Source organism: Arachis ipaensis, chromosome B2, assembly GCF_059453495.1.
Source record: "Arachis ipaensis isolate K30076 ecotype BB chromosome B2, ASM5945349v1, whole genome shotgun sequence".
Classification (NCBI taxonomy): domain Eukaryota; kingdom Viridiplantae; phylum Streptophyta; class Magnoliopsida; order Fabales; family Fabaceae; genus Arachis; species Arachis ipaensis.
The window spans coordinates 104,250,863-104,273,377 of NC_142437.1; the positions used below are offsets into that span (position 1 = coordinate 104,250,863).

At 34.1% G+C, this 22,515-nt stretch overlaps 1 non-coding gene across 1 annotated transcript; it reads right to left on the reverse strand.

Annotated features, from left to right (window-relative positions):
• Positions 1 to 12,639: 12,639 nt before the first annotated feature.
• Positions 12,640 to 12,748, reverse strand: LOC148575086 (small nucleolar RNA R71). Its single transcript, XR_015905882.1, has one exon. It is a non-coding gene; the product is annotated as a small nucleolar RNA R71 (small nucleolar RNA).
• Positions 12,749 to 22,515: the final 9,767 nt, after the last annotated feature.

The following is a 22,515-nucleotide window of genomic DNA, read 5'->3' on the forward strand; positions in this document are numbered from 1 at the left end:
ATTCCTGTTTCCAAGTCTTGGATAAATGAAATTAAAAAAGTTATTGCAGACCTTTTTTTATTAGGAATACATTCTTTCAATTTTTTTAATAATTGATAGAGTAAAGTATGATATTTTATTATTAATTTTATAAATAGGACAAAAAAAAAAGAGAGTAAGAGCAATGAAAAATTAGAGATTATATTTTACTCTTTCAATTTTTTTAACAATTTAGAGGATCTATTTGTAGAAAAAATTTGATTAGAGTAATTCAAACAACCTAGTGAGAAAATGATTAAATGAGGCATATTTTATACAAATTTGATATGCTGTGAAATAAATTAGAAAATAAAGTAATTACATAAAATTCTTAAACATTATTTCTTTGGAACTTTTAACAATGCGATATTAGATGAAAATCAATTTTTTCATTAATTTTCTGGATGGTGTGGTTTTTTCATATTAGATACATGATATGATTCGCAAAACAATTATTTCATAAACATAAAATGTATGTCACTAATACCAAAGAAAACATGTATTGTATATGTATTGCTTTATCTATTTATTTTTCTTTTGTTTTATTAAATGCAATTTATTCTCTTCCTCCTTTTCCTACTTATCTGGTGCAACATTCTTTTTAATAAATAACACATGACAAACCCAAAATTGTGGTGCCCTCTTCTAATTGAGAAAGTCCTTTGACTCCTTCTGCCCCTTCATCATTTTCAATAGTTCGTCATCATCAATTTCAACTCACAGATTTTTTTCTTTCTTGCTAATATACAGATTTTAACTTCATTGTCCTGAATTTTTACTTTGATTAATGTATTTAAATGTGTTGATTATAATTGCAATAAATTTTTATTATAAATGTTAAACAATTTGGTTATATAGTTTATTTACTATAAATGAGAACCTCGTCTATATTTTTTTTATGGGACCACTTCGATATTTATCACTATTCTAGAAATGCACGTAAATAAAATATATTTTGTGTTCATGAGAAATGAAATTTGTATGAAAATCTTGAACTCCTTTGATAATCATACAATGTGAGTGGGAGACACAATTTTGCATGACAATTTTAGGGTATATAAACATTTTTTCCCCAAATGGAAGAACCAATCTATGTCAATATAAGTTGGTTTGGTTAAATCCAATTGAGATTTATTTCTAAAATGAAAGAAGTTAGTTGATTCGGGTCAGATCATCATGTTATGATTTTTAAGTAGCTAGGTCCAAATATACTCCCAACCCAAAATACATCTTTATACCTAAGAAAAAGAAAACTAACTAAGGTTTTAATCTTTGTTGTTTTTCTCACTAAAATATATAAATTAGAAAAAGAGAGAATGGAGATTTCAAATTAGATATTTTAATCTCAACAATTTTTTATTTACTAAAAGTCTTTCGTAATTATTCTTGTCAAACACATTAGAGAAGTATTTATTAATCAAAAAATTATAAAGTTATTTTTTATTAAAAATATTATTCATACACCAAAAATTAACTACTAAAATCAACTACTAATATATTTGTGTATAAATACACGTGTGATTTAATAATTTATTTTTAATGTGTATTTATATTCTAATATGTATTTTATACTAGTGGGTGACTTTGATAACTAATCTTAGTGTTAGCATAGTCATTCTTTATATATACATTTTCTTTTACCAAATGAAATAATACCTTAAAAATAATTGTTCTAAAGCAAGCTAACCAAAATTTAAAACATGAATATTTAATTAAATATGTAAACTAAGTTAATACTAATGAAAAAAATTAGATAATTTAAAAAAAATATTTGTATTTTTTATCTTTTGATATTTCTTTGAGATAACTCAATCTCAAACATTATACAGTGTCCTTACTGTGAATTTTAAAAAACATAAAAACCAATTTTTACAAGAGTAAAAAATTGTTTATAGTTAAAAATGTAAATAGGTCAAGTGAGGTTTTAATTCTCAATATATCAAGTCTATAATATGATTAATTGATTTGAGCTGGTCTATTATCAACTATTTGTCAAGTATTAACTCTGATATGCTATTGAGTATAATCTAAAACATGTTTAAAAAGCCTAATATTTTTTATATGTAATATATTAAATTTAATATAAAAATATTATTTATATATTAAAAAATATTTGTCCTATAGATAAGGTGTCTTTCTAAACGGATTGTTAATTCATTAACCCAAATATCAAGTACAAATAGTTTTAGATAGAAATTTGGATACTTTTAAAATGATTAAAAATATAGCTCAATTCAGCTTCTCCATTTTCTTTATTTCATCTTCTTTTATTATCAGTTTTTTGCCCTACGGCTCACTTCTATTGTCTCCATGAGTCTCCTTACATGTCTCTTACTCTTCTCTTCTAACTTTATCTGCATCTTCTACATCCAAGGAGCAAACAAAATAAAAATATGAGATTATAAAACATAACTAGATCATAAAATATATGACACTTTAATAGATATGAAAGATACCTGATTGATGATATCTAGCCAAGGAATCGCACACGTATTTCCATTTTAATTTTTAGTTGGCACATATGGGCTACAATATTAACACTTTTTCCAAGGAGCATAAGAGAAGCACTTAAGAACTTTTTCATTAGAGTGATTGCTGTACAAAAATGAAGAATCGAGTCGTTAATTCAAAAATAAAAATAAAAGTTAATGTTATAGTATTAGATTTGTAATGATTGCATATATTTTTTTTTATATTTGATTACATTGTTTATTATTAACAATTTCTTTTTTTATATAGATATTTTGATTTTTTTTTTAAATAATTTTTACAAATAATTTATGTAAATAAATTAATTAATAACTAATATTAAACAAATATCTTAAATTAAAACTGATTATATTTTTGTCTAAAACATATCTATAGACTGAAATGTATTAGGTGTTTACACAGTCATCAACGCATTAATATGAGTACAGATTAGGTACCAGCTGCCACCAACTATCAGAATGGAGCATCATACTATACTACTATAGTATTCGGTAATTAGTAGGGGGCAACTTTATAAAACTTGGTCCGAACTCCAAAGAGCTTTGGTTTTGGGTGTTCTAGAAAAAGTTAGAACAGGAAACTCAGTTTCATAAAAAAAAAATAGCAATAAGACAACACAATAAAATTATACAACTCTGATCAGAGCTCCAATCATTTGGTAAATTCTACTTCATCAGGTTTTTCTTTTTGCTAACAGATTAATCACAATATTAATCTCCCTTTTAATAAGATTAAATTAAACCTCTTAATTAAAATTTAATAGTCCAATGATAGATTAGTAAATGAGAACTAATATAAGAATATTAATATAATTAATAATTAATTTAATTAGTTGATGAGAATATTGTATTTTATTGTGATTGAGATACTGATATAATGTGACCAATTTTTATTGTAGTCTATTATTATGTATCTAATCTAGTATGTATGTACTAAAAATACGTAACTATAATTATACCGTTATATAATATATATTAAAATATAAAATATATATTTTTATATATAAATATATTATAATTAATTTGATAATTAATTTTTTGTATATATATAATAATTTTATTATGTATCTATCTGCTATTATCTTTAATGCACAAAAATTGGAATAGAAGAAAGCGTGTCAACTCTTCTGCATTACTTGCATGCAAATAATTTGTTTTTTTTGGCAATTTATTTGAATAAAATAAATAAAATTTAAAATTATATAAATATTTTAAATTAAAATTAGTTACATAACTTGTTTTAAATATTTTTATATAAATTGAATGAAATTAATTTAATTTATATTATTTACATATAAATCAAATTAACTTGATTCAATTTGTTATATATATTTTATACTAATAATAATTAATTTAATTTCCTATATATATGTTGAATCAATAAAAAGAAGAGAAGCAAGTTCACTGCAATTACATGTCATAGGAAAAAAAACGCATCTTATACTTTCAACTGTGAGCATCATGAGGGTTGCATCCAATAAATTATTAGATTTCTTATTTTAGTTTGGGTTTCGTTCTATTGAAAATAAAATTTTATATATTTTAATTTAAGATAATTTCTAAAGAAACTAGCTCAAATAAACGATTGTTTATTATTATTATTATTATTATTATTATCGTGCTTTGATATTCATTTCATTTCATTTAATTTGCGTTATGCAGGAGTAATACTTCATTTCTTCTTGTAGACAACATGAGAAAACAAAATATAAATAGGTTTTAATAATAAAATTGTTTAATTTGTGATCTATAATGTACGGACACTGATACAAATACGAAATATGATATGATACGAAATATACTGACACACAAATTTTAAAATTTTATAAGATATAAAAAATATATATATAATATAAAATATTTTTTAAATAAATTATAATGATATTTTAATATTTTATTGATATTAAAATATAAATTAATTTTTTTAATTATTTTTAATGTTTTATTTTAATTATATAAAATATTTTTTATTTTAATAATAATAATAATAATACATACTATTTTTAAATTTATTTAAAAAATACATGTTAAGAATAAGGTTGGATACATTAATACAATAGACACATTAAACAAATATCAATGAATACCATGTTTAAAATGTATTCGATAACATAACAACTCAGACAAATATCCATGTTTCTAAACTTGTGATAAACTTGAATATCAAAGAAATCGATATATGGATTTGTTTTAGGGGGTTTATCTTCTGGATTTTTTAAGCTATAAACATTATCTTCTAGATTGTTTAACTTAGTATATGCAAATGAAAAAAAAAGTCAACGGAGTTACCCCTATAATTTAGTTTTGTCCCTACTAATTAGAAATAAGGACCCGCTTACATTAATTTAAAGAACAAAACACATCGCGTTGATGCAGTAGAGATGCATTAAAACTAAGTTTGAATACTAGTTTACGATAAAAATATAGAAATAGTAGACACAGAAATTAGTTTAATTGTAAAAATAGAGACAGCGATATAATATAACTTCTTATTTTTGAGACAACTTTTTTTATGTATTCATTAAAATTTAGGACGAAAGATATTTGTCTTATTTGCTTTTATATTTATGCTTATTGTTTGTTAATTATTTTATTAGTTCTTAAAGTATTATTAAATTTTTAATTAGGTTTTTACCATTTGAAAATTTATAACTGAATTTCTACTAGTAGTTATATTTTACAAAAAAACATAATAATACAAACAACAACAACAAAGTCTTGTCCCACTAATTAAGTGGGGTCGACTACATGAATCAAACAACGCCATTGTACTCTGTATGTATCATGTCTACAGAGAGACCGTTTATATGTAGATCTCGTTTGACCACCTCATGGATGGTCTTCTTAGGTCTTCTTCTGCCTTTCGCCCTTTGTCCATCTTCCATCTCATCCACTCTCCTGACTAAATGTTCTATCGGTCTTCTTCTCACATGTCCAAACCACCTGAGACGCGATTCAACCATCTTTTCCACAATGGGTGCTACTCTAACTCTCTCCCTTATATCTTCATTCCTTATTTTATCCAATCGCATATGACCACTCATTCATCTCAACATCTTCATCTCTCCCACACTCAGCTTATGTTCGTCCTCCCCTTTAGCCGCCCAACACTCCGTACCATACAGCATAGCCGGTCTTATAGCGGTGCGATAGAATTTACCTTTAAGTTTTAAAGGCACTTTTTTGTTGCATATAAAACCAGATGCACCCCGCCATTTTGACCAACCTGCTTGGATCCTATGATTTACATCCTGTTCAATCTCTCCATTATCCTGTATGATGCATCCAAGATACTTAAAACTTTTAACTTTTCGTAGGATGTTTTCTCCAATCTTCACCTCTATATTGGGGTTTTACCTTCTCAGACTGAACTTACATTCCATATATTCCGTCTTGCTACGGCTTATGCGCAGACCATACACTTCTAGAGCTTCTCTCTATAACTCCAACTTCTTATTTAGGTCTTCCCTTGACTCTCCCATAAGGACGATATCATTGGCAAAAAGCATGCACCATGGCACAGGCTCTTGGATGTGCTCTGTGAGTACTTCCAAGACTAATGTGAAAAGGTATGGACTTAAGGATGATCCCTGGTGTAATCCTATACTAATAGGGAATTCCTCTGTCACACTACCTTAAGTCTTCACACTAGTTGTGGCCCCATCATACATGTCTTTAATTGCTCGAATATATGCGATCCTTACTCTCCTCTTTTCTAAAACCTTCCATAAGACCTCCCTTGGTACCCTATCATACGCTTTTTCCAAATCAATAAACACCATATATAGATCCCTTTTATTACTACGATACCTCTCCATCATCCTTCTTAATAGGTATATCGCTTCAGTGGTAGATCTGCCTGGCATAAATCCAAATTGGTTCTCTGTTACTTGTATCTCTTTTCTCAACCTCCGTTCTATCACCCTTTCCCATAACTTCATAGTATGACTCATAAGATTAATCCCTCTATAGTTTCTGCAACTTTGTATATCCCCCTTATTCTTGTAGATAGGTACCAAGGTGCTCTTTCTCCACTCATCAGGCATCTTCTTTGACCTTAAAATCACATTAAAAAGCATGGTTAACCAGTTGATGCCTTTTTCTCCAAGACCCTTCCAAACCTCAATCGGAATATTATCAGGTCCTACTGCCCTGCCATTTTTCATCTGCTTTAGAGCCTCTTTTACCTCGAAGTCTCGAATCCTTCGATAGTAGTCAAAGTTTTGATCTTCTTTCCTTGTGCATAATCGACCAAGGCTCAGAAGAGTCTTCTGTCCCTCATTAAATAACTCGTAGAAGTAGCTCTTCCACCTTTCATTAATCTTCTCCTCTTGAGCCAATACCTCTCCATCCTTATCCTTTATGCACTTAACCAGATCCAAATCTCTCGTTCTTCTTTCCTGGCTCTTTGCGATTCTATATATACCTTTTTCTCCTTCTTTCGTGCCCAAAGACTGGTAGAGACCCTCATATGCTCTTGTTCTTGCTTCACTTACAGCCACTTTTGTCTCTTTCTTAGCCGCCTTATATTTTTCCCAATTATCTGCATTGCGGCATAAAGACCACTCTTTAAAGCATTCCCTTTTTATCTTTATCTTTTCTTGTATACTCGCATTCCACCACCAGGACTCCTTGTCTCTTGGTCCTATTCCTTTAGATTCACCAAAACTTTCTTTTGCTGTTCTTCTAATTACTTCTGCCATCTCCCTCCACATCTCTTCCGCGCTTCCATTCCCATCCCACTTTGCCTCTTCTCCTACCCGTCTTAGGAAGCTTCTTTGTTCCTCACCTTTCATCCGCCACCACCTCGTCCTTGGGTTCTTCGTATGATGTCTTTTCCTCAACTTTTGCTTAACGCGAAAATTCATGACGAGTACCCTATGTTGTGTTGTCAAACTCTCTCCCGGGATAATTTTACAGTTAATGCAAAATTTTCGGTCGACTCTCCTCAACAAGAAGAAGTCGATTTGAGAGCTTGTCATGCCACTCTTATAGGTTATAAGATGTTCGTCTCTCTTTTTAAAATATGTATTTGCGATGAGAAGATCAAAGGTTGAGGAAAAGTCCAAAATAGTTTTACCCTCAGCATTGATCACCCCGAAACCATGGCCTCCGTGAATACTCCCATATCCAGTCACTTCTCTCTCAACATGGCCATTTAAATCTCCTCCTAAGAAAATCTTATCTCCCTAAGGTATGCCTTGAACCAAACTCTCTAGATCCTCCCAAAACCTTATCTTGTGTTGTTCGTCCGAACCCACTTGCGGTGCATAGGTGCTAATCACATGGAAAGCACCTCCCTCCACCACAAGTTTGATAGAGATGATCTGATCTCCCACCCTCTTGACATCCACTACGTCCTTCTTCCACTACTTATCCACAATTATTCCAATCCCATTCCTATTCTTCACCTTTCCCGTATACCAAAGTTTGAAACCAGAAGTATCCAACTCCCTAGCCTTTGCACCAACCCATTTCATTTCTTGTAGGCACATAATGTTAATCTTCCTCCTTGTCATGGTGTCCACCACCTCCATGGACTTTCCTGTTAGAGTGCCTATGTTCCATGTCCCAAATCTCAACCTTCTGTCGCTTCGACCTTTACCTTTTACTTTGTGAACTAGCTTATTTGCCCTCGTCCGTTCACGAAAACGTGAGAACCCTTGCTCATTTAACACTACATCCGGGCACCGATGCAGCGGCTCTTGCTTTGACACCGTACTCGAGCCATACGGCGCGTTGCTTCTGGGCAACAACCTAGCTTTAGCACAATAATGTCTTTGATTCATGTCATGGGGGTTTGGCTATATTTTTATGTTGGTTGCCGAAGACCTAACACAACCCTCCTCCTTTATCCGAGCTTGAGACCGGCTATGTACCGCAAGTGTAACATAGGCGGAGTTAAAAAAAAACACATAATAATAACTATAACAAAATATTTACTTTCATAATATTCTACTATTTATTTTATATCAAGTAAAAAAAATATTTAAACGATATTTTGTATTTGGTTAATGATGAGCGGATAATTGATACGCTTTTTGGCATTGTTTTTACATAGTTTTTAGTATGATTTAGTTAGTTTTTAGTATATTTTTATTAGTTTTTAAATAAAAATCATATTTCTGGACTTTACTATGAGTTTGTGTGCTTTTCTGTGTATTCAGGTATTTTCTGGCTGAAATTGAGGGACTTGAGCAAAAATCAGATTCAGAGGTTGAAGAAGGACTGCAGATGCTGTTGGATTCTGACCTCCCTGAACTCAAAGTGGATTTTCTGGAGTTACAGAAGTCCAAATGGCGCGCTCTCAATTGCGTTGGAAAGTAGACATCCAAGGCTTTCCAGCAATATATAATAGTTTATACTTTGCCCGAGTTTAGATGATGCAAACTGGCGTTCAACGCCAGCTCTCTGCCCTATTCTGGAGTTAAACGCCAGAAACAGGTTACAAACTGGCGTTTAACTCCAAGGAAGACCTCTACACATGAAAGCTTCAATGCTCAGCCCAAGTACACACCAAGTGGGCCCGGAAGTGGATTTCTACATCATTTACTTATCTTTGTAAACCCTAGTAACCAGTTTAGTATAAATAGAACTTTTTACTTTTGTTTTTACATCTTGGAATCTTTGGATTATCTTTTGATCCTTTGATCACGTTTTGGAGGCTGGCCATTCGGCCATTCCTGGACCTTGTTCTTATGTATTTTCAACGGTAGAGTTTCTACACACCATAGATTAAGGTGTGGAGCTCTGCTGTTCCTCATGAATTAATGCAAAGTACTATTGTTTTTCTATTCAATTCAAGCCTATTTCTTCTCTAAGATATTCATTCGCACACAAGAACATGATGAATGTGATGATTATGTGACGCTCATCATCATTCTCACTTATGAACGCGTGCCTGACAAACACTTCCGTTCTACATGCAAACAAGCTTGAATGCATATCTCTTAGCCTTCTGATTCATGATCAGAATCTTCGTGGTATAGGCTAGAATTATTGGCGGCCATTCTTGAGATCCGGAAAGTCTAAACCTTGTCTGTGATATTCCGAGTAGGATCTGGGAAGGGATGGTTGTGACGAGCTTCAAACTCGCGAGTGCTGGGCGTAGTGACAGATGTAAAAGGATTACTGAATCATATTCCAGTATGATCGAGGACCGACAGATGATTAGTCGTGCGGTGACAGCGCATTTTAGACCATTTTCACTGAGAGGACGGGATGTAACCATTGACAACGGTGATGCCCAACATAAGCTTGCCATGGAAAGGAGTAGGAATGATTGGATGAAGACAGCAGGAAAGCAGAGATTCAGAAGGAACAAAAGCATCTCTATACGCTTATCTGAAATTCTCACCAATGAATTACATAAGTATCTCTATCCTGTTTTATATTTTAATTATATTTTAATTATCAAATATCCATAACCATATGAATCTGCCTGACTAAGATTTGCAAGATGACCATAGCTTGCTTTAAGCCGACAATCTCCGTGGGATCAACCCTTACTCACGTAAGGTTTATTACTTGGACGACCCAGTGCACTTGCTGGTTAGTTGTGCGAAGTTGTGACAAAGAACTAAGATTATGAAAGTGCGTATTAAGTTTTTAGCGCCGTTACCAAGGAATGAACGATCACGATTTCTGCGCACCAAGTTTTTGGCGCCGTTGCCGGGGATTGTTCGAGTTTGGACAACTGACGGTTCATCTTGTTGCTCAGATTAGGTAATTTTATTTTAATTTTAAGCTTTTTGTTTTATTCTTTTATTTTCAAAAAAAATTTCAAAAAAATAAAAATAAAAATAAAAAAATTAAAAATTAAATTATTCTATATTCTTCAGAATTTTTAAGAATAAATTCTAGAGTTTCATGATGATCTGTTGAAGTCTGGCTGGCTGTAAAGCCATGTCTAATCCTTTTGACCGAGGTTTCAACTATCTCAAGAGAAGAGCTTCTTTGTCTTTTCCAGCAAATTAGCTGTTGTATATAATGTTCTGCTGAAGCTTGGCTGGCCATTGGCCATGTCTAGTATTTTGGACCGGAGCTTTCACTGAAAGCTTGGCTGGCTAGTAAGCCATGTCTAATTCCTGGACCGAAACTTTAGACTAACATTGCATGATTCCTGGAATTCTCATTAAAAATTTTGAAATCCTTAATTTTCTTTTTCCAATTAATTTTCGAAAAATACAAAAAAATTTAATAAAATCATAAAACCAAAAAAAAATAATTTTGTGTTTCTTGTTTGAGTCTATTGTCAATTTATAAGTTTGGTGTCAATTGCATGTTTATCTCTTTCTTGCATTTTTCGAAAATTCATGCATGTGTTCTTCATGATCTTCAAGTTGTTCTTGATGATTTTATATGTTTGATCTTTACTTTTTATTGTTTTGTGTCTTTTCTTGTTTTTCATATGCATTCTTGCATTCATAGTGTCTAAAAATTAAAAATTTCTAAGTTTAGTGTCTTGCATATTTTTCTTTTCTTAAAAATTTTCAAAAATAAGTCTTGATGTTCATCTTGATCTTCAAAGTGTTCTTGGTGTTCATCTTGACATTCAAAATGTTCTTGCATGCATTGTTTGTTTTGATCCAAAATTCTCATGCATTGAGTCTTTTTGTTGTTTTTCTCTTTCTTCATTAAAAATTCAAAAATAAAAAAATATCTTTCCCTTATTCACTCATAAATTTTCGAAAATTTGAGTTGACTTTTTCAAACATTTTTAAAATTTAGTTGTTTCTTATGAGTCAAATCAAATTTTCAATTTAAAAATTCTATCTTTTTCAAATCTTTTTTAAAAATCAAATCTTTTTCATTTTTTCTTTCATATTTTCGAAAATTTCAAATTGATTTTCAAAAATCTTTTTCTTATTTTGTTTCATAATTTCAAAATCTTCACTAACAATTAATGTGATTGATTCAAAAATTTTAAAGTTTGTTACTTGCCTATTAAGAAAGGTTCAATCTTTAAATTTTAAAATCATATCTTTTTGTTTCTTGTTAGTCAAGTAATCAACTTTGATTTCAAAAATTAAATCTTTTTAAATTTCTTTTTCAAATCTTTTTTTTTTCAAAATAAATGTCAATCACATCTTTTTCAAAATCAATTTCAAAATCTTTTCTAACCTCTTATCTTTTTAAATTTGATTTTCAAATCTTTTTCAAACTAATCCTATCTTTTTGTTTCAATCATATCTTTTTCAAAACTACCTAACTAATTCTCTCTCTAATTTTCGAAAATCACCTTCCTCTTTTTCAAAATTCCTTTTTGATTAACTAATTGTTTTAAATTTTAATTTAATTTAATTTAATTTTTCCTTTTTTTAATTTTCGAATTCTAACCTTAATTTTAAATTAAAAACAAAAATATTTTTATTTTAATTTATTTAATTTTCGAAAATTCTTCTCTCTCACCTCCTTCTAATTATTTATTTATCTACTAACACTTCTCTTTCACTCAAGAATTCGAACCCACTCTTCCCCTCTGTGTTTGGATTCTTATCTTTTCCCTCTTCTATTCTTCTCTTCTTATACTTACATAAGGAATCTCTATACCGTGACATAGAGGATTTCATATTTTCTTTTGTATTCTCTTCTTTTTCATATGAGCAGGAACAAGGATAAGAACATTCTTGTTGGAGCTGATCCTGAACCTGAAAGGACTCTGAAGAGGAAGCTAAGGGAAGCTAAAGCACAACTCTCTAGAGAAAATCTGACAGAAATTTTCGAAAAAGAAGGAGACATGGCCGAAAATAATAACAATGCAAGGAAGATGCTTGGTGACTTTACTGCACCAAATTCCAACTTACACGGAAGAAGCATCTCAAACCCTGCCATAGGAGCAAACAATTTTGAGCTTAAACCTCAATTAGTTTCTCTGATGCAACAGAACTGCAAGTTTCATGGACTTCCATCAGAAGATCCGTTTCAGTTCTTAACTGAATTCTTGCAGATCTGTGATACTGTTAAGACCAATGGGGTTGACTCCGACGTCTATAGGCTTATGCTTTTCCCATTTGCTGTAAGAGACAGAGCTAGAATATGGTTGGACTCTCAACCTAAAGATAGCCTGAACTCTTGGGATAAGCTGGTCACGGCTTTCTTAGCCAAGTTCTTTCCTCTTCAAAAGCTTAGTAAGCTTAGAGTGGATGTTCAAACCTTCAGACAGAAGGAAGGTGAATCCCTCTATGAAGCTTGGGAGAGATACAAGCAACTGACCAAAAAGTGTCCTTCTGACATGATTTCAAAATGGACCATCCTGGATATATTCTATGATGGTCTGTCTGAATTATCAAAGATGTCATTGGACCATTCTGCAGGTGGATCCATTCACCTAAAGAAAACGCTTGCAGAAGCTCAGGAACTCATTGATATGGTTGCAAATAACCAGTTCATGTACACTTCTGAAAGGAATCCTGTGAGTAATGGGATGCCTCAGAGGAAGGGAGTTCTTGAGATTGATGCTCAGAACAAAATATTGACTCAGCAAGTCAATATAATTTCTCAGAGTCTGAATGGAATGCAAGCTGCATCCAACAGTACTCAAGAGGCATCTTCTGAAGAAGAAGCTTATGATCCTGAGAACCCTGCAATAGCAGAGGTGAATTACATGGGTGAACCCTATGGAAACACCTATAATCCCTCATGGAGAAATCATCCAAATTTCTCATAGAAGGATCAACAAAAGCCGCAACAAGGCTTTAATAATGGTAGAAGAAATAGGTTTAGCAATAGCAAGCCTTTTCCATCATCCACTCAGCAACAGACAGAGAATTCTGAGCAGAATCCATCTAGCTTAGCAAATATAGTCTCTGATATATCTAAAGCCACTGTGAGTTTGATGAATAAAACAAGGTCCTCCATTAGGAATTTGGAGGCACAAGTGGGCCAGCTGAGTAAAAGAGTCACTGAAACCCCTCCTAGTACTCTCCCAAGCAATACAGAAGAGAATCCAAAAAGAGAGTGCAAGGCCATTACCTTACTTGGTGTGGCCGAACCCAGAGAGGAGGAGGAGGACGTGAATCCTAGTGAGGAAGACCTCCTGGGACGTGGTGCACGAATTGTAAATCACACTTTTCACAAATCGTACCACTAACCAGCAAGTGCACTGGGTCGTCCAAGTAATACCTTACGTGAGTAAGAGTCGAATCCCACGGAGATTGTTGACTTGAAGCAATCTCTGGTTATCTTGTAATTCTTAGTCAGGATATCAATTATAATTATCAGTTTGGATTGCGAAAAATAAAAGAGCATGAATTAAATACTTCTTATGCAGTAATGGAGAATATGTTGGAGTTTTGGAGATGATTTGTCTTCTGAATCTTTGCTTTCCCCCTGTCTTCTTCTTCACGCACGCAAGGTTCCTCCTATGGCATGCTGTGTGTTGGTGGATCACCGCTGTCAATGGCTGCCATCTGTCCTCTCAGTGAAAATGGTCCAGGTGCGCTGTCACCGCACGGCTAATCATCTGTCGGTTCTCACTCATGCTGGAATAGGATCCATTGATCCTTTTGCGTCTGTCACTACGCCCAACCCTTGTGAGTTTGAAGCTTGTCACAGTCATTTAATCCCTGAATCCTACTCAGAATACCACAGACAAAGTTTAGACTTTCTGGATTCTCAAGAATGCTGCCAATGGATTCTAGCTTATACCACGAAGATTCTGATTAAGGAATCCAAGAGATACTCATTCAATCGAAGGTAGAACGGAGGTGGTTGTCAGTCACGCATTCATAGGTTGAGAATGATGATGAATGTCACGGATCATCACATCCATCATATTGAAGTGCGAATGAACATATTAGATAGAAACAAGCGTGTTTGAATAGAAAACAGAAATAATTGCATTAATTCATCGAGACACAGCAGAGCTCCTCACCCCCAACAATGGAGTTTAGAGACTCATACCGTCAAAGAGTACAAAGTTCAGATCTAAAAATGTCATGAGGTACAAAATAAATCTCTAAAAGTTGTTTAAATACTAAACTAGTAACCTAGGTTTACAGAAAATGAGTAAACTGAGATAGATAGTGCAGAAATCCACTTCTGGGGCCCACTTGGTGTGTGTTGGGGCTGAGACTTGAGCTTTACATATGCCTAGGCTGTTTCTAGAGTTAAACGCCAGGTTGTAACCTGTTTCTGGCGTTTAACTCCAACTTGTAACCTGTTTCTGGCGTTTAACGCCAGAATGCAACATGGAACTAGCGTTGAACGCCAGTTTACATCGTCTATCCTCAAGAAAAGTATGGACTATTATATATTGCTGGAAAGCCCTGGATGTCTACTTTCCAACGCAATTAAGAGCGCGCCATTTGGACTTCTGTAACTCTAGAAAATCCACTTTGAGTGCAGGGAGATCAGAATCCAACAGCATCTGCAGTCCTTTTTCAGCCTCTGGATCAGATTTTTGCTCAGGTCCCTCAATTTCAGCCAGAAAATACCTGAAATCACAGAAAAACACACAAAATCATAGTAAAGTCCAGAAATGTAATTTTTATTTAAAAACTAATAAAAATATACTAAAAACTAATCAAATCATACTAAAAACTATGTAAAAATAATACCAAAAAGCGTATAAATTATCCGCTCATCAGGACGTTCAGTGACCAATAAAGAGTTTCCCTTTGAGGAACCAAAGGAATCCGAGGCTCATCTAGAGACCATAGAGATTCCATTGAACCTCCTTATACCATTCATGAGCTCTGATGACTATTCATCTTCTGAAGAAGATGACTATTCATCTTCTGAAGAAGATGAAGACATTGCTGAAGAGCAAGTTGCTCAATATTTAGGAGCAATCATGAAGCTGAATGCCAAATTATTTGGTAATGAGACTTGGGAGGATGAACCTCCATTGCTCATTAAGGAACTAAATGCCTTGGTTCAGCAAACTCTACCTCAAAAGAAACAGGATCCTGGTAAATTGTTAATACCCTGTAACATAGGCACCATGACCTTTGAGAAGGCTCTGTGTGACCTGGGATCAGGCATAAACTTAATGCCACTCTCTGTAATGGAGAAACTTGGGATCTTTGAGGTGCAAGCTGCCAGAATCTCATTAGAGATGGCAGACAACTCAAGAAAACAGGCTTATGGACAAGTAGAGGACGTATTAGTAAAGGTTGAAGGCCTTTACATCCCAGCTGATTTCATAATCCTAGACACTGGGAAGGAAGAGGATGAATCCATCATCCTTAGAAGACCCTTCCTAGCCACAACAAGAGCTGTAATTGATGTGGATAGAGGAGAATTGGTCCTTCAACTGAATGAGGACAACCTTGTGTTTAAGACTCAAGGATCTCCTTCTGTAACCATGGAGAGGAAGCATGAAAAGCTTCTCTTACTGCAGAGTCAACCAAAGCCCCCACAGTCAAACTCTAAGTTTGGTGTTGGGAGGCCACAACCAAACTCTAAGTTTGGTGTTGAACCCCCACATTCAAACTCTAAGTTTGGTGTTGGGATGTCCCAACCTTGCTCTGATTATCTGTGAGGCTCCATGAGAGCTCACGGTCAAGCTATTGACGTTAAAGAAGTGCTTGTTGGGAGGCAACCCAATGTTATTTAATTATATTTATTTATTTCCTATTGTTATTTTATGTCTTTTTTAGGTTGATGATCATGTGGAGTCACAAAAACTACTGAAAAATCAAAAACAAAATGAAAAACAGCTTTAAAAATAGCTCACCCTGGAGGAAGAACTTACTGGCGTTTAAACGCCAGTAAGAAGCATCAAACTGGCGTTTAACACCAGAAAGAAGCATCAAGCTGGCGTTAAATGCCAGAAACAAGCACCAAACTGGCGTTTAACGCCAGAACAGAGCATGAAAATGGCATTAAACGCCAGAAACAAGCAACATTTGGGCGTTTAACGCCAAAAAAAGCAACAAGCTGGCATTTAACGCCAGACATGCATGCTAAGGGCGTTTTACACGCCTAATTGGAGCAGGGATGTTAAGTCCTTGACCCCACTAGATCTGTGGACCCCACAGGATCCCCACATTTTCTTCTCTCCTCTTCACACCTTTTCATAACTCTCTTCCACAAATACCCCTCACCAATCACCTCAATCACTCTTCCACATCACCTCTTCACCACTCACATCCATCCTCTCTTCCCCAAAAACCCCACCTACCTCCAAAATTCAAACTCTTTTCCCTCCCAAACCCAACCCTAGTGGCCGAACCCTAAACCTCCTCCCACTCCTATATAAACCCCTCATCCCCTCTTCATTTTCACACAACACAACCCTTTTCTTCTCCCCCTTGGCCGAATACACTTTCTCCCTCCATCTCCTCTATTTTCTTCCTCTTCTCCTTCTTTCTTTCTTCTTTTGCTCGGGGATGAGAAAATATTTTAAGTTTGGTGTGGTAAAAGCATTGCCTTTTATTTTTTCATAACCATTAATGGCACCTAAGGCCAAAGAAACCTCAAGAAAGAGGAAAGGGAAGGCAATTGCTTCCACCTCTGAGTCATGGGAGATGGAGAGATTCATCTCAAAGGTCCATCAAGACCACTTCTATGAAGTTGTGGCCAAGAAGAAAGTGATCCCTGAGGTTCCTTTCAAGCTCAAAAAGAATGAGTATCCGGAGATCCGACATGAGATCCGAAGAAGAGGTTGGGAAGTTCTTACCAACCCCATTCAACAAGTCGGGATCTTAATGGTTCAAAAGTTCTATGCAAACGCATGGATCACTAGGAACCATGATCAAAGTGTGAACCCGAATCCAAAGCATTGGCTTACCATGGTTCGGGGGAAATACTTAGATTTCAGTCCGAAAAATGTAAGGCTGGCGTTCAACTTGCCAATGATGGAAGAAAACGCACGCCCCTACACTAGAAGGGTCAACTTTGATCAAAGGTTGGACCAAGTCCTCATGGACATATGTGTGGAAGGAGCTCGATGGAAAGTTGACTCAAGAGGCAAGCCGGTTCAATTGAGAAGACTGGACCTTAAGCCTGTAGCTAGAGGATGGTTGGAGTTTATTCAACGCTCAATCATTCCTACTAGCAACCGGTCTGAAGTTACTATAGACCGGGCCATCATGATCCATAGTATCATGATTGGGGAGGAAGTGGAAGTTCATGAGATTATACCTCAAGAACTCTACAAGGTGGCTGACAAGTCCTCCACTTTGGCAAGGTTAGCTTTTCCTCACCTCATTTGCCACCTCTGCAATTCGGCTAAAATTGACATAGAGGGAGACATCCTCATTGAAGAGGACAAGCCCATCACTAAGAAAAGGATGGAGCAAACAAGAGATCATGGACCTCAACAAGAGCACTCCATCATCCTCCATGAGATTAGAGAAGATCAAAGAGCTATGAGGGAGGAGCAACAAAGGCAAGGAAGAGACATAGAGGAGCTCAAGAGCACCATTGGTTCTTCAAGAAGAGGAAGACGCCACCCTCACTAAGGTGGACCCGTTCCTTAATCTCCTTGTTCTTATTTCTCTGTTTTTTGTTTACTATGCTTTATGTTTATGTTTGTGTCTTATTACATGATCATTAGTATTTAAGTGTCTATGCCTTAAAGTTATGAATGTCCTATGAATCCATCACCTTTCTTAAATGAAAAATGTTTTAATTACAAAAGAACAAGAAGTACATGATTCGAATTCATCCTTGAAACTAGTTTAATTATTTTGATGTGGTGATAATACTTTCTGTTCTCTGAATGAATGCTTGAACAGTGCATATGTCTTTTGAAATTGTTGTTTATGAATGTTAAATATGTTGGCTCTTGAAAGAATGATGAAAAAGGAGAAATGTTATTTGATGATCTGAAAAATCATAAAAATGATTCTTGAAGCAAGAAAAAGCAGTGAATACAAAAGCTTGCGAAAAAAAAAAGAAAAGAAAAATGGCAAAAAAAAAAGAAAAAGAAAAAGCAACCAGAAAAAGCCAAAAGCTCTTTAAACCAAAAGGCAAGAGCAAAAAGCAATAGCCCTTAAAACCAAAAGGCAAGGGTAATAAAAAGGATCCAAGGCTTTGAGCATCAGTGGATAGGAGGGCCTAAAGGAATAAAATCCTGGCCTAAGTGGCTAAACCAAGCTGTCCCTAACCATGTGCTTGTGGCGTGAAGGTGTCAAGTGAAAACTTGAGACTAAGCGGTTAAAGTCGAGGTCCAAAGCAATAAGAAGAGTGTGCTTAAGAACCCTGGACACCTCTAATTGGGGACTCTATCAAAGCTAAGTCACAATCTAAAAAGGTTCACCCAATTATGTGTCTGTGACATTTATGTATCCGGTGGTAATACTGGAAAACAAAGTGCTTAGGGCCACGACCAAGACTCATAAAGTAGCTGTGTTCAAGAATCAACATACTGAACTAGGAGAATCAATAACACTATCTGAATTCTGAGTTCCTATAGATACCAATCATTCTGAACTTCAAGGGATAAATTGAGATGCCAAAACTATTCTAGAGGCAAAAAGCTACTAGTCCCGCTCATCTGAATGGAGCTAAGTTTCATTGATATTTTAGAATTTATAGTATATTCTCTTCTTTTTATCCTATTTGATTTTCAGTTGCTTGGGGACAAGCAACAATTTAAGTTTGGTGTTGTGATGAGCGGATAATTGATACGCTTTTTGGCATTGTTTTTACATAGTTTTTAGTATGATTTAGTTAGTTTTTAGTATATTTTTATTAGTTTTTAAATAAAAATCACATTTCTGGACTTTACTATGAGTTTGTGTGTTTTTTTGTGATTTCAGGTATTTTCTGGCTGAAATTGAGGGACTTGAGCAAAAATCAGATTCAGAGGTTGAAGAAGGACTGCAGATGCTGTTGGATTCTAACCTCCCTGCACTCAAAGTGGATTTTCTAGAGCTACAGAAGTCCAAATGGCACGCTCTCAATTGCGTTGGAAAGTAGACATCCAGGGCTTTCCATCAATATATAATAGTCCATACTTTGCCCGAGTTTAGATGACGCAAACTGGCGTTCAACGCCAGCTCTCTGCCCTATTCTAGAGTTAAACGCCAGAAACAGGTTGCAAAGCAGAGTTAAACGCCAGAAACAGGTTACAAACTGGCGTTTAACTCCAAGAAAGACCTCTACACGTGAAAGCTTCAATGCTCAGGCCAAGTACACACCAAGTGGGCCCGGAAGTGGATTTCTACATCATTTACTTATCTCTATAAACCCTAGTAACTAGTTTAGTATAAATAGAACTTTTTACTATTGTTTTTACATCTTGGAATCTTTGGATTATCTTTTGATCCTTTGATCACGTTTTGGAGGCTAGCCATTCGGCCATTCCTGGACCTTGTTCTTATGTATTTTCAACGGTAGAGTTTCTACACACCATAGATTAAGGTGTGGAGCTCTGCTGTTCCTCATGAATTAATGCAAAGTACTATTGTTTTTCTATTCAATTCAAGCCTATTTCTTCTCTAAGATATTCATTCACACACAAGAACATGATGAATGTGATGATTATGTGACGCTCATCATCATTCTCACTTATGAACGCGTGCCTGACAAACACTTCCGTTCTACATGCAAACAAGCTTGAATGCATATCTCTTAGCCTTCTGATTCACGATCAGAATCTTCGTGGTATAGGCTAGAATTATTGGCGGCCATTCTTGAGATCCGGAAAGTCTAAACCTTGTCTGTGATATTCCGAGTAGGATCTGGGAAGGGATGGCTGTGACGAGCTTCAAACTCGTGAGTGCTGGGCGTAGTGACAGACGCAAAAGGATTACTGAATCCTATTCCAGTATGATCGAGGACTGACAGATGATTAGCCGTGCGGTGACAGCGCATTTTGGACCATTTTCACTGAGAGGACGGGATGTAGCCATTGACAACGGTGATGCCCAACATAAGCTTGCCATGGAAAGGAGTAGGAATGATTGGATGAAGACAGCAGAAAAGCAGAGATTTAGAAGGAACAAAAGCATCTCTATACGCTTATCTGAAATTCTCACCAATGAATTACATAAGTATCTCTATCCTGTTTTATATTTTAATTATATTTTAATTATCAAATATCCATAACCATATGAATCTGCCTGACTGATATTTGCAAGATGACCATAGCTTGCTTCAAGCCGACAATCTCCGTGGGATCGACCCTTACTCACGTAAGGTTTATTAGTTGGACGACCCAGTGCACTTGCTGGTTAGTTGTGCGAAGTTGTGACAAAGAACTAAAATTATGAACGTGCGTATTAAGTTTTTAGCGCCGTTACCAAGGAATGACCGATCACGATTTCTGCGCACCAGTTAACAAAAAATACAGTAGTTTAATTTAGTTAAAAAATCTATGTACAAAATTTTATAACGTAAAAATTTAGTTATAAATTTAATAAAATTATAAACAACCTAAAATTTATTTTCTTATTAAAATATTAGTTAAAACAATAAATTTGGCTATGCTCGAAAGGATATTTTCTTTTTTTATAATATAATAGAATCCTCGTTTCTAATAATTGGAAAATGATTCTTTTTGGGGAAAAAGTAATTTTGATGTACTAATCTATATCATTTTTTTTTCCACTATGTTATCTAATTATCTGTTTTGTTTAAAGTATAAGACTAATAATATTTTATATGAAAATACATAATAAATGTTTATAAGGAATTTTTTTATATTATTAATTTACAAATGAAAAAAATTCAAGTTTTAAAAAGTTGAGAGAAAAAAATAAAAAATCTTCAGAACCAACAGTTTTTAACAATTTTAATTAATATTTAATCAACAAAAATATTAAATTATCTTTAATAAATAAATTTTATTAATTTATATATTGAAATTTTAATGAATATAAATATAAAATATATTAATCTATGTACATAAATTTTAATAAATATAAATATTTATTATGTAATTTATTTATATAAATTTTTATTAATATGAGTATAAAATATTGTTAGCCAAATCCCAAATATTGATCCAACGGTCATGTAATATTGCCGAAAAAGAAAAAGGGTTTAAGGCTTTTAAAGCAGGAAAGTGATATCCAATTTCTCAGTCATCTCCTCTCAAAGGGAGACGTAACTGTGTGGGAAACGTGTGGCATGATTTCTATGTTCCTTCCAGAAGCCCACCCCCACCCAACATCGCAACATTTCATAAGATCCAAATTAAAAATAATTAAATTAAATTCAGACCTTTATATGCCACCCTTTTCTTCTAGAGAAACCATGCACATACTAAGGAAAATGTCACAACCGAACCCAATTAGGCCCTGTCACTATCATTGTTATTAATTTATTAATTAGTCCATTTCAGTTTTGGGTTTTATATATAATAAATATTACAATATAATCATATGTGCCTCATGATACTTTCTAGGCAAATACATATCCCATCTTTTTTCAAAATCTTTAAAAGTTCTCAAAACCGCAATGCTTCATAGCTCTTGAACCTCATCATCAGGTTTTGTTTGAAGCTCACCAACAAGAACAAATTGAAGTATATGATTATGATTATGGGTATGAACAATAAGAAACCAGTGATCTTGGTCTTACTGCTACTCTTGATTGTTTCAAATGGAGAGAGATCTTCATCAGTTGTAGAAGGAAGGGCACTCTCCTTAGTATCACATCAAGGTTAATATCGTAATTACAGCTACTCTTCAATTTCTTACATTTCTTTTTATCTCTGGTGCCACAAATTATTGGGATTTTGTGTGGTATTTGCAATAATATTATTGACTTTATATTTGCAGAGTACTCTAAGATTTTTTCTACACTTGGAGTTGTTTGCAAGTGTTGTGATGGAATTGATGGTGCCTGCTCAAATACTTGGACAAATTCTTGCACTAATTTGCAGTGTTTACCATGGAAATCTCACTAGTTCGTAATCTGTTTTTCATTGATTTCTTGTGTATATATATCAAGTTTAGGAATATTAGGTAAAGAAATTAAAACAATCCCAAAATTTTGTAGTTTCTGTGTGTATTCGGTGGAAATATATGTGTATGTATCTTTGGGACCTTATCAATTCAGGGTAGTTACAGATTGGATTTCACCCAGCATTCTCACAAATTTATTTAAA